The following is a 10,659-nucleotide window of genomic DNA, read 5'->3' as shown; positions in this document are numbered from 1 at the left end:
AGCCAAAGTGTTCTCCATCTATAGAGAGCACAGGATAAAAAAAGAGATGAGCTGGAGGGATTTCCAGGCCTCTCCTTTCTATGAAAAGGAGAAACAAAGACGGCAAAATAAGTGAACAATATATTTATTATTCATATCTGCTTACATGTGGATTATTATTATTTTTTATTATTATTGAGAGTGTTCTTGAGTGTGGCAACCTGATAAATAAATATTCTTTGTTACATTGCATTGATTTTGTATTTTATTTCAAGCACTGGTATCAATATAAGCCTTATAGTGTCACGGTACGGCATGTCTTTGTTGAGGTGCGATCCCAGGATGCAGAGAGCAGGACCAAATGCAGGTAAATAATATTTATTTCATGCATTAATTGCAGCAGCAGGAAAAGGCAACTCAACTAGCTGACGGACAAACTATACAATGATCCCACACAGGGAGACGCACACACCTGAACTAAATAGATACACAAATTAGGGACAGGTGTGGGTAACTATGGCAACTAAGGCAGACAAGGCAAAAGAGGAAGTCCAACACAAAAAGAGTTCTAAATGGAAACCAAAACCTAGACCGGGAACTCAAACATAAACTGTCACGTGCAAACCCACACAGGGCGTGACAGATAGCAATAGTTTGTAATGATATAGAGATTAATTGGAAAAAATAATCTTGTGGAGAAGAAAACAGTGACTTGACTAATGGCTTAGACGGGATTTGAAAACACTGACTTCATTTCTCTGAAGTCTCTCTGCTTCTCTGACGTCTCTCTCGCATCCTGATTGGCTGGCAGCAAATGTCAACACCACACACGCGGCCCCCACTTGGCAAGCGAGAATTCTACCACTGAACCACCAATGCCACGTGGGGACACACTGTAAGAGAAAACAATTAAACTATCAAGTGGATGAGCCTCTGCAAAGTGCTGCTGAATGACAAAACATCACAATGTCATCCTCTTTAGGTTCAAGCACCTTCTCGCGTAACGGGATCCACAACAATCATGTCAGCTGTGGATGCACCATTGACTCGTTTTTGAAGGGCAAGTGATGAAAAGAGGTACGTGGGTCAGAAATCAGCTGCCAAAGTTTCACAGACCAAGCAGCTAGGCACTGCTGGGATTTGAACCCAGGATTTCCTGTTTACAAGACAGGCACTTTGACCAGCTAAGCCACAGCGCCAGCCGAGCAAGTCACCCTGGCAATGCTGCCTTTAGTCTTCTAGACATAAACTGCTCCAACGTTGAGACGACGCCATTTGTCGTGTGTCATTCGGTCAGCAGGGGGAGTATCCCGTATATTTGGCACCGATACAAAGGGTTTACCAATTGGGAAGAATGCAAGGGCTCTCCAAAAGAGTCCAACACAAGTGTCACACAAGGGTCTAGAAATGGTCCCTGGGACTGACACAAATAACTAGGCTGTTCATCTGGACTAACTGTTAGAATAAAATGTAATTACAATTATTATAGTGTTAAGTTATCACCCTTATATCCGTTTGCTTAGACAATAGACAATAGTCTTGAGTGTTTTGAAGCAGGAACATTCCATGACGCTGACCAGCAACTGCCAGCACCACTAATCTTGCAGGTGTCTGGGAATGCCAGCAGTGACCTTGAAGATGTTCCTGTTCATCATGCAAAATGTGCCAAGACAAGAACTCATGCACAAAAAGTAATTATTCTCACATACACACACACACATAGACAACAAGTACAGCTTGTGCAACTGCTTGCTTCCCCCTCCCCTTAGAGTTGCACGGCCATGTATTAGGGACCTCCTAAAGAAATAAAAAGAGAGGAGCATGAATGGCATACTCAGAGTGGAGCAGCATTGGGTATGTTGTTTCACTCTCCTCGCTGCGAGCAACTTTGGATATTGTTGTCTGTCTCTTCTGTAATTAAGTGTTTTTACAAGTGTCACAGGAGTTTGAACCTGACACTAACATAACATAATAACCACGCAGAGTGTATGAATGCCTTTTAAAAAGTGGGCTCTGGGGGGTCAGGATGGCCGAGCAGTCGAAGGCGCTGCATTCAGGTTGCAGTCTCTAATGAGGCGTGGGTTTAAGTCTGTTGTGGAAAAATTTCCATCATCCCAAGTAGGATAGAGAATGCCTGAAATAAATACATAACTCTGCCAGTTTTTATTACCTTTGCAAAACAAAGGGGCCAGACAACACACAGTATGCATGGCGGCCTGTAGGTGTCTGGCCAAGAGTGGTCTCTTGGCGGGAACTTTTACACTCCATAGCATGCAAATGAATTATATTACAATAGAATAGAGACATTCATGTCACTCCCCCGATGCCACCCTCATGTATGGGGGTTAGTCTACACACCCATTCTTCTGGCACAGTTTGTCACACCCATGCGAGGTAAGCTCCTAGGGTCAACCATTTGGTGGGACCTCTTGATGTTCCCTTTCCCATGAAGGTAAGTTGGCAAATAGTTTGTAAAGGTGTGACTTTGGTCTCTTGATTTCATCAACATCGATCACGAAACACAGCCAGACAATTACATATTAAGACCAGACATGTACAGTTGGGAGGTGACATACAACAAATGTTCACAGCATTAGGTCTGCAAAGTGTTCAGCTGATGCACATTTACTGGAAAGGAAAATGGGCTTTTGTCACGGTAGCCGTGCCGACACAAGCTAAAATGTTTCTCCCGCCAGGACAACACCCACATGAAATTCAAGCTATGCTCACAGACGAATAAGAACCAGCTAGAATGAGCAATCTGCACCTCCAAGTCTGAGTTTATGGTTCTTGCCCAGAAAAGCATAGCTCACAGCCGTAATTGTATAGTGGTTCCTACTCTGTGTTGTGGCCGCAGCAACCCCGGCTGATTCAGGGTCATGGCAGGTGTGTGTTGCTTTTGTAATTGGATTGTCTGAAAAGACAAGATTGTCTGTCCACTTGAAGTGTGGTGATGTAAAAATACACTAGTTTTGACCACACCTGTATTTTTAGTAAACATTATTAGCATGCAATGAATCAAAGTATAAGGTACGATGTCGGAGATCAAGAACGCTTTTGTTGGGAAAAAAAGCCATAACATATCATTTCAACAATACGGGTATCAAACCCGCTATTTCTTGCATGTAGAGCAAGAACTCTAGCCTTTGAGTTAAATCCCCCCGCTGCACAAGAAGGCTGCCGCAATTTCTGCAACACCAAAACACTAATTAAGATGTGTCATTTTGAGTCAACAAGACCATGTCCACAAAGGAGATGAGGTGACCGAGATGTTAAGGTGATGGACTGCTAATCCATTGTGTTCTGCACGCATGGGTTTGAATCCCATCCTCATCGGACTATACAAATGCACCAGTTTTGACACCACCTGTGTTTTTAGGAAACATCATTAATCCAAGTATCCGGTACGATGTGGGAGATTGAGAATGCTTTTTTGGCAAGAAAAGGGCATACTATACCATTTGGAGAATGCAGGCATCGATTCCACTTCATCTCACATGCGAAGTGAGCGCTCTACCATTTGTGGTCATACAAGAATGGGATTTGTTTTTGTGTCCTTCGAATGAAATGCTTTCCGCATGTTGCAGAATTTTCCACAGGAAAAAAATCTTTAAGATGTATCAAGAAAAGGGCTGAACCGCCCAATGTGGGGCTCGAACCCACATTGCTCTCTCAACTGAGCTAACCGGGCCTTTTTCAACCAAGAAATCACTTTTTTTTTTTTTTTAATTTATGTGGTCTTCTCGATGTTTGATCAATTCCACACCCAACCTAGTTCCCATGGGAACAAAGGAGCGAGAGGTTCAGTCATAGCTGAGAAATTTGGAAGTGTAGTCATCTTAACCCTCCCGTTATGTTCATTTGTCAGGAACAGCCATGATGTTCCCGGGTCAGTTTGCATGTTTATTTATCTGAAAGAGGTCCAAAACCAAAAAAATCCCCACAAGCATTGTTAGTTATTAACTACTAACTCCATTACTAACTATTCTATCAATGTTTAGTGCAATGGTGTACCTTACCTCTCACAGGTAATGGTTTAATTCATTTTAATTAATTAATTAACTTAATTAATCAGAGGCATCATGACCAGTCTGCATCAAAACATTATCTGAAATCCTGTGACAGGTTTCTGGCATTGATTCTCAATTCAGTTGCCATCCCTGATAGATGGTAATGGTAATGGTAATCATGCCCGCGTGGCAGGCGAGTCTCTTTGCTTGTCTGACGTCTGTGTCGTATCCTGATTGGCTGGCAGCAAATGTCAACAACACGCGCGCGGCCCCCGCTTGGCAAGTGAGAATTCTACCACTGAACCACCAATGCCATGTGGGGACACACTGTAAGAGAAAAAAATCAACTGTCAATCAACTGGGTGATTGACAGCGGGAAATTGTGTGTAAGACTCCCACAGTACAGGCACAGCCACAGGCGTAGACGGTGACTACTCTCCGCTGACGAAAGGCGACTGGCTCCCAGTTGCATGGGGACGACACTCCCGACGTCGTCAGACGACGCTCCACTGCCGGAGCAGGGAGGGAGGAGTGGTGCCGGAAGAGCCCCGGGAGGTGGGATTTGGAGCCGACGTGTGGGTTGGAGAGGCTCCGCCCGATACGCGTTTCGTAGCGCCTTGTCATTCCAGCAGCTCCCTGCAGCTATCCCGGTTAGCTCAGTTGGTCAGCGTGTGGTGCTAATAACGCCGCGGTCATGGGTTCAACCCCCCGTACTGGCCACTCTTCTTTATGTGCTCCAGGAACAACAAAACGGCGACAACCCACTGGCCCCCATATCCAACATCACACCACCCACCCACCTGTGAAACACCCTCGACAAGGCCGCTGAAAGACCGGGGAGAGGTAAAGAAAACAGCATGTCAAAGCAGAGTGGCAACAAACCTCTCGGTCACCGAGACTGCAAGAAGCAGATCAATGGGGACAGTGGACCCCATTATCCTCTACCCAAAATTTAGACCACCATTGTAGAGAACGCGGGCCGCGAAAGGACAACACCCCAGCCCTCATAACCAACAGTACTCCACCACAAGGTAAACAGCATGGTGGCAACAAATGCCCAGCCAAAGCGTCACAGACAGCATTCCAACCTGTGCGGGGAAACCCATTGGATTTCAAGTCACCGTGACTGCTTGGAAAAGACCAATGGGGCCAGGTGACCCCATTGTCCTAGAACCAAAATTTTGCTGATGTCAAGGATCAGCTGGCAACATGTGCATGGGAGGAAGACACATGGTTTGTGTGAGGGGCTACACAAGTCTTTCCACTTCTAGTTAAAAGCCAGGCACCTCACATCGTTTCCATGAAGTACCAAGGGATTGTCCTGTTGCCCTTGTATTCCCTTGTATTGTCCTTGTATTCCATCCATGTACTAACCAGGCCCGCCCCTGCTTAGCTTCTGAGATCAGACGTTTTCAGGGTCAATCAAGGGGGGCGAAGCCCACATCAGGAGGTTTGCCACCTGTTAGCAGGGTGCCCCACCATCTGAACAGGTGCTCTTTAAATGAGTTTAACAACACCAAAACTGATTTTCTTCTAAACACCACTCTCGACATAACAAAAGGTGAAAAAATATCCTTTACAACTGTTCACCCAGCTCTCTCCATTGACTCTCCCATCATCTTTGTCCTCTCTTTGGAGGGAGAAGAGAGGAGGTCTGGATTGAATCGGAGAGGCATTTTACACAAATCAATCCATGAACCAGGAACTGCCACAGCAAAAGGCCTCAAAGCGGCCCACGCCTGTAAGGCTTCCCTTACAAAGTTCGGGAGGACCCCGAGCACTGGGCTGGGGGGCAACAGACAAAGATTAAATACACCAAAATTATTTAATACACCCAGATCCTTCAGGAAAAACTCCTTCCAGGGAGCCCGACAATCTGGATCCAGAAATTTTCTGAGCACGTTTAGTCTCAGTGCCTGTTTCTTCAAGACTAAATCAATTAAATTCAGACCTCCCTTATCAACATCGTGCGGCTCCTTTTGAGTGTCCTCTGTTGTCAGTGAACCTCACAAGGTCACAGTTTTTTTTTCCTGATCAGGGCACCGTTTTAGGTTGGGTGGATGAGTGATCGAAGGCGCCAGATTAAGGTTCCTTACGCTCAGGAGGCTCTGGTTGAAATCCCACAGCTGCCATTTTCCTGGTCAGCTTCGTTATCCACGACTGGAATGATTTGGCAGCAAAAGACCGTCAGATTGTACAAGACACCTGAACACCTTGAGAAGAAGATTAAGAAAGGTTTTGTTCTAATGAGAAGGGTTTGTTTAACCGGACTGATTGTTGCAACCGCAACCCGACTCGAGGTTCAACGTGACATTGTGACATACAAAAGAGGAACTCCCCGTCAGGGAATCGAACCCCCGTCTTTCACGTGACAGGCGGAGATACTGTCCACTATACTAACGAGGACTGCTGCTGAGCTGATGTGGTGTCTATTGGCCAAAGAGGAATTCAGAACAGGCTCGTGGCCCATGACCGTTTTCATGGCAGCTGGAGACTTTAACCACTGAAATCCATCCCGCTTATCCTCATCAACGGACTGTATTCCCCACCCGTTACCAGCATGGGGACATTCCAACCCAAGATGGGAACACACTGGACCAGGGACACAGCAACATAGTAGGTGGCAGAAACACAGCTTCACATTGCCCCCACTTTTTGACTCGACTGAAAAAGGACTCTCTTGCTTGGTGCTAACATGATGACCATTAGCATGTTAGCATTTAAGCTAATTTACTCATGTCTCAAGGCAAATAGACACATGGCATGATGTGGGGACACTATGGGACTGCCTTAACACTTTTGGACCTTGAGGCTGTCTTGCTAGTTTTTTTTTTTTTACCCCGGACACAGTCTCTTTGAGAGGAGGCTGCGGTCCATCAGGACCAAAACCTCACGCCACAAGAACAGTTTCTTCCCGTCTGCTGTCAGCCTCATCAACAAGGCCCGGAATCCCCCCCCTGACACTGTTCACACCCCACCTCTGCCTCACCCTGCCACTTTGACACTCTATATGACACTCTATTTAACTGAGCGTTAAATTAACGCTCAGTTTGGACTCTTAGGAAAAACAATCAGACTGCACTTCCGGAATAACAAACAAAAAACAGACTGCGTACATATATTTATACTGCATTCTGTATATTTTGTATTTTCATTTTTTAATCGATGTGTCTGCACCTACTTCACCAAAACAAATCCCCAGTCGAGGTCAGCAGTCCCCGTCTCCACTTTAAACAGTGTGGACTGGGCACTGCTTCCCTTTTCGGAGGCGCCGGACGGTTTGCCAGAACCCCTTCGAGGCCGACCGAAAGTCGTGCTCCATGGCCTCACCGAATTCCTCCCACACCTGGGTTTTTGCCTGGACAAGTGCCGAAGCCGCGAACCGTTTGGCCTGACAGTACCTGTCAGCTGCTTCCGGAGTCCCACAAGCCATCAGTGCTGGATAGGACTCCTTCTTCAGCTGACCTCTGGCGTCCATCATCGGGTTCGGGGCCTGCCGCCACGACTGGCACCGACCGCCAGTCTGCCGCCTCAGCAATGGAGGCACGGAATATGGCCCATTCGGACTTAATATCCCTGTCCTCCCCCGGGATGCAGGTGAAGCTCTGCCATAGGTGAGAGTTGAAGACTCGATGAACGGGAGACTCTGCCAGATGTTCCCAGCACACCCTCACTACTCGTTTGGGTCTACCAGGTCTGTCCAGCATCCTCCCTCGCCATCTAACCCAACTCATCACCGGGTGGTGATCAGTTGACAGCTCAGCCCCTCTCTTCACCCGCCTGTCCAGAACATGCGGACGCAAGTCTGATGACACGACTACAATGTCGATCATAGACCTGCAGCCTAGGGTGTCCTGGTGCCAAGTGCACTTATGGACATCCCTATGTTCGAACATGGTGTTAGTTATGGACAAACTGTGGTTCGCACAGAAGTCCAATAACATCACACCTCCCGGGTTCAGATCAGGGAGGCCGTTCCTCCCAATCACGGCCCTCCAGGTCACACTGTCATTGCCCACATGGACGTTGAAGTCTCCCAGTAGAACGACAGAGTCACCAGGACTCCAAAAAGACCGGGTACTCCGAACTGCCGTTTGGCGCGTATGCACAAATGACAGTTAGGACCTTTTCCCCAGCCCGAAGGCGTAGAGAAATTACCCTCTCGTTCACCGGGGCTGACTCCAACACAGAGGCACCAAGCCGGGGGTCTATTGATAAGCCTACACCAGCTCACTGCCTCTCCCCTGCAGCAACTCCAGAGTAGAACAAGGTCCAGTCCCTCTCGAGGAGTTTGGTTCCCGAACCCAAACTGTGCGTCGAGGTGAGTCCGACTATGTCTAGTCGGAATATCTCAACCTCTTGCACAAGTTCAGGTTCCTTTCCCACCAGAGAAGTGACATTTCATGTCCCAAGAACCAGTTTTTGGCCACCGAAGACCAGGTCACCCATGCACCCGCCCTTGACCGCCACCCAACACATAATGCACCGGACCCTTATGCTTGCCCCCGCAGGTGGTGGGTCTACGAGGGGGAGATCCCATGTGGCTGGGGGTGAAGGCCCGATCACCAGGCGCTCACCTGCGAGCCCCTCCCCCGGGCCTGGCTCCAGGGTGAGGCCCCGGTATCCCACATCTGGGCGAGGTACGGTTCCTCCTCCTCTGTCACCTCCTCAGTGGCAAAGCTTCGGGGTGGACAAGTTCCGCCCGGAATTCCTCAAGGCTCTGGATGTTGAGGGACTGTCTTGGCTGGCACGTCTCTTCAACATTGCGTGGAAGTCGAGAACAGTATCTTTGGATTGGCAGACCGGGGTGGTGGTCCCCCTTTTCAAGAAGGGTGACCGGAGTGGGTGTTCCAACTATAGGGGGATCACACTCCTCAGCCTCCCTGGGAAAGTCTATTCCAGGGTGCTGTAGAGAAGGGTACGACCGTTGGTCGAACCTCTGTTACAAGAGGTCCAATGCGGTTTTCGTCCTGGTCATGGAACACTGGACCAGCTCTACACCCTCACGAGGGTGCTGGAGGGTGTATGGGAGTTTGCCCAACCAGTCCACATGTACTTTGCGGATCTGGAAAAGGCATTTGACCGTGTCCCTCGTGGCGTACTTTGGCGGGGATTGGTGGCGCGCTGCTACGTGCTATCTGGTCCTTGTACAAACGGGGCAGGAGTCTGGTTGGCATTGTCAGTAGTAAGTCAAGCCTGTTTCCGGTAAACGTTGGCCTCCGCTAAGGCTGCCCTTTGTCACGATTCTGTTCACAGTTTTCATGGACAGAATTTCTAGGCGCAGCCAAGGTGTTGAGGGAATCTGTTTCAGGGGCCTTAGAATCTCATCTCTGCTATTTGCAGATGATGTGGTTCTTATGGCCTCTACGGGCTGTCACCTTCAGCGCTTACTGGGACGGTTTGCATCTGAGTGTGAAGCGTCTGGGATGAGACTCAGTACCTCCAAATCAGAGGCCATGGTGCTCAGTCGTAAAAGAGTGGAGTGCTCCCTCCGGGTTGGGAATGAGGTCCTACCCCAGGTGGAGGAGTTTAGGTATCTCGGGGTCTTGTTCACGAGTGAGGGAAAGTGGGAGCGTGAGGTCGACAGACGGATCGGTGCAGCCTCGGCAGTAATGCGGTCAATGTAACGGACCGTCGTGGTTAAAAAAGCTCTCAATTTACCGGTCGATCTATGTTCCCACCCTCACCTATGGTCATGAGCTTTGGGTCATGACCGAAAGAATGACATCTCGGACGCAGGCGGCTGAAATGAGTTTCCTCCGTAGGGTAGCTGGACTCACCCTAAGAGATAGGGTGAGGAGCTCAGTCATCCGGGAGGGCTCAGAGTAGAGCCGCTTCTCCTTCACATCGAGAGGAGTCAGTTGAGGTGGCTCGGGCATCTAGTCTGGATGCCTCCCGGACGCCTCCCTGGTGAGGTGTTCCGGGCATACCCAGCCGGGAAAAGGCCCCGGGGCAGACCTAGGACACGCTGGAGGGATTATGTCTCACAGCTGGCCTGGGAACACCTTGGTGTCCTCCCGGTGGAGCTGGAGGAGGTGGCCGGGGACCGGGAAATCTGGGCTTCCCTACTAAGACTGCTGCCCCCCGCGACCTGGACCTGGATAAGCGGAGGAAAATGGATGGATGGATGGACTTGTATACTAAAATGAGATGGAGATAATTGCAATATTTGTCGGAATAGTTCTGGAACAAATGGTGGAAGGAGTATCTGACCAACATTGCTCTGAGACAAAGAGGGCATACGCCAAGAAGAAACATGCAAGTTGGAGATGTGGTGATCGTCAAAGAGGAGGAGGTTCCCCGAAACGAACGGAAACTGGCTGGGATTCTTCAAGTCCATGAGAGTGACAATGGACAAGTGAGGACAGTTGCGGTGTTTCACGATGCTTCAATGTCCCGCAATGGCGTGTGAATGCACTCAAGAGCAATAAATGCATCGAGAACAGCAGTAAAGGAAGCGTGAACTCTTTACTGGACCAGGTCAGCTAAGTAACAAAGACAATACATCTGCAAGCTCTTCAAAGGACACGTAAAGAGCAAAGCCATAGCAGAGGATGGTTTCGATCCATCGACCTCTGGGTTATGGGCCCAGCACGCTACCGCTGCGCCACTCTGCTGTCGACGTGTGTACAAGTACCCTACTTTGTGCGCCTTCTTTTGAGTGTCCTCT

General features: G+C 48.7%; 2 non-coding genes across 2 annotated transcripts; one reads left to right on the top strand and one right to left on the bottom strand.

The window, feature by feature from the left end:
* Nucleotides 1-1,104: 1,104 nt before the first annotated feature.
* trnat-ugu (transfer RNA threonine (anticodon UGU)) lies at nucleotides 1,105-1,178 on the bottom strand. Its single transcript has one exon. It is a non-coding gene; the product is annotated as a tRNA-Thr (tRNA).
* Nucleotides 1,179-3,233: 2,055 nt separating this feature from the next.
* Nucleotides 3,234-3,315, top strand: trnas-gcu (transfer RNA serine (anticodon GCU)). Its single transcript has one exon. It is a non-coding gene; the product is annotated as a tRNA-Ser (tRNA).
* The last annotated feature ends 7,344 nt before the right edge of the window (nucleotides 3,316-10,659 follow it).

Source organism: Doryrhamphus excisus, unplaced genomic scaffold (assembly GCF_037039965.1).
Source record: "Doryrhamphus excisus strain RoL-2023G ecotype Guam unplaced genomic scaffold, RoL_Dexc_Guam_v1.1 HiC_scaffold_24, whole genome shotgun sequence".
Classification (NCBI taxonomy): domain Eukaryota; kingdom Metazoa; phylum Chordata; class Actinopteri; order Syngnathiformes; family Syngnathidae; genus Doryrhamphus; species Doryrhamphus excisus.
The sequence above is the reverse complement of the archived record's forward strand: the minus strand, read 5'-3'. Positions and strand labels throughout refer to the sequence as shown.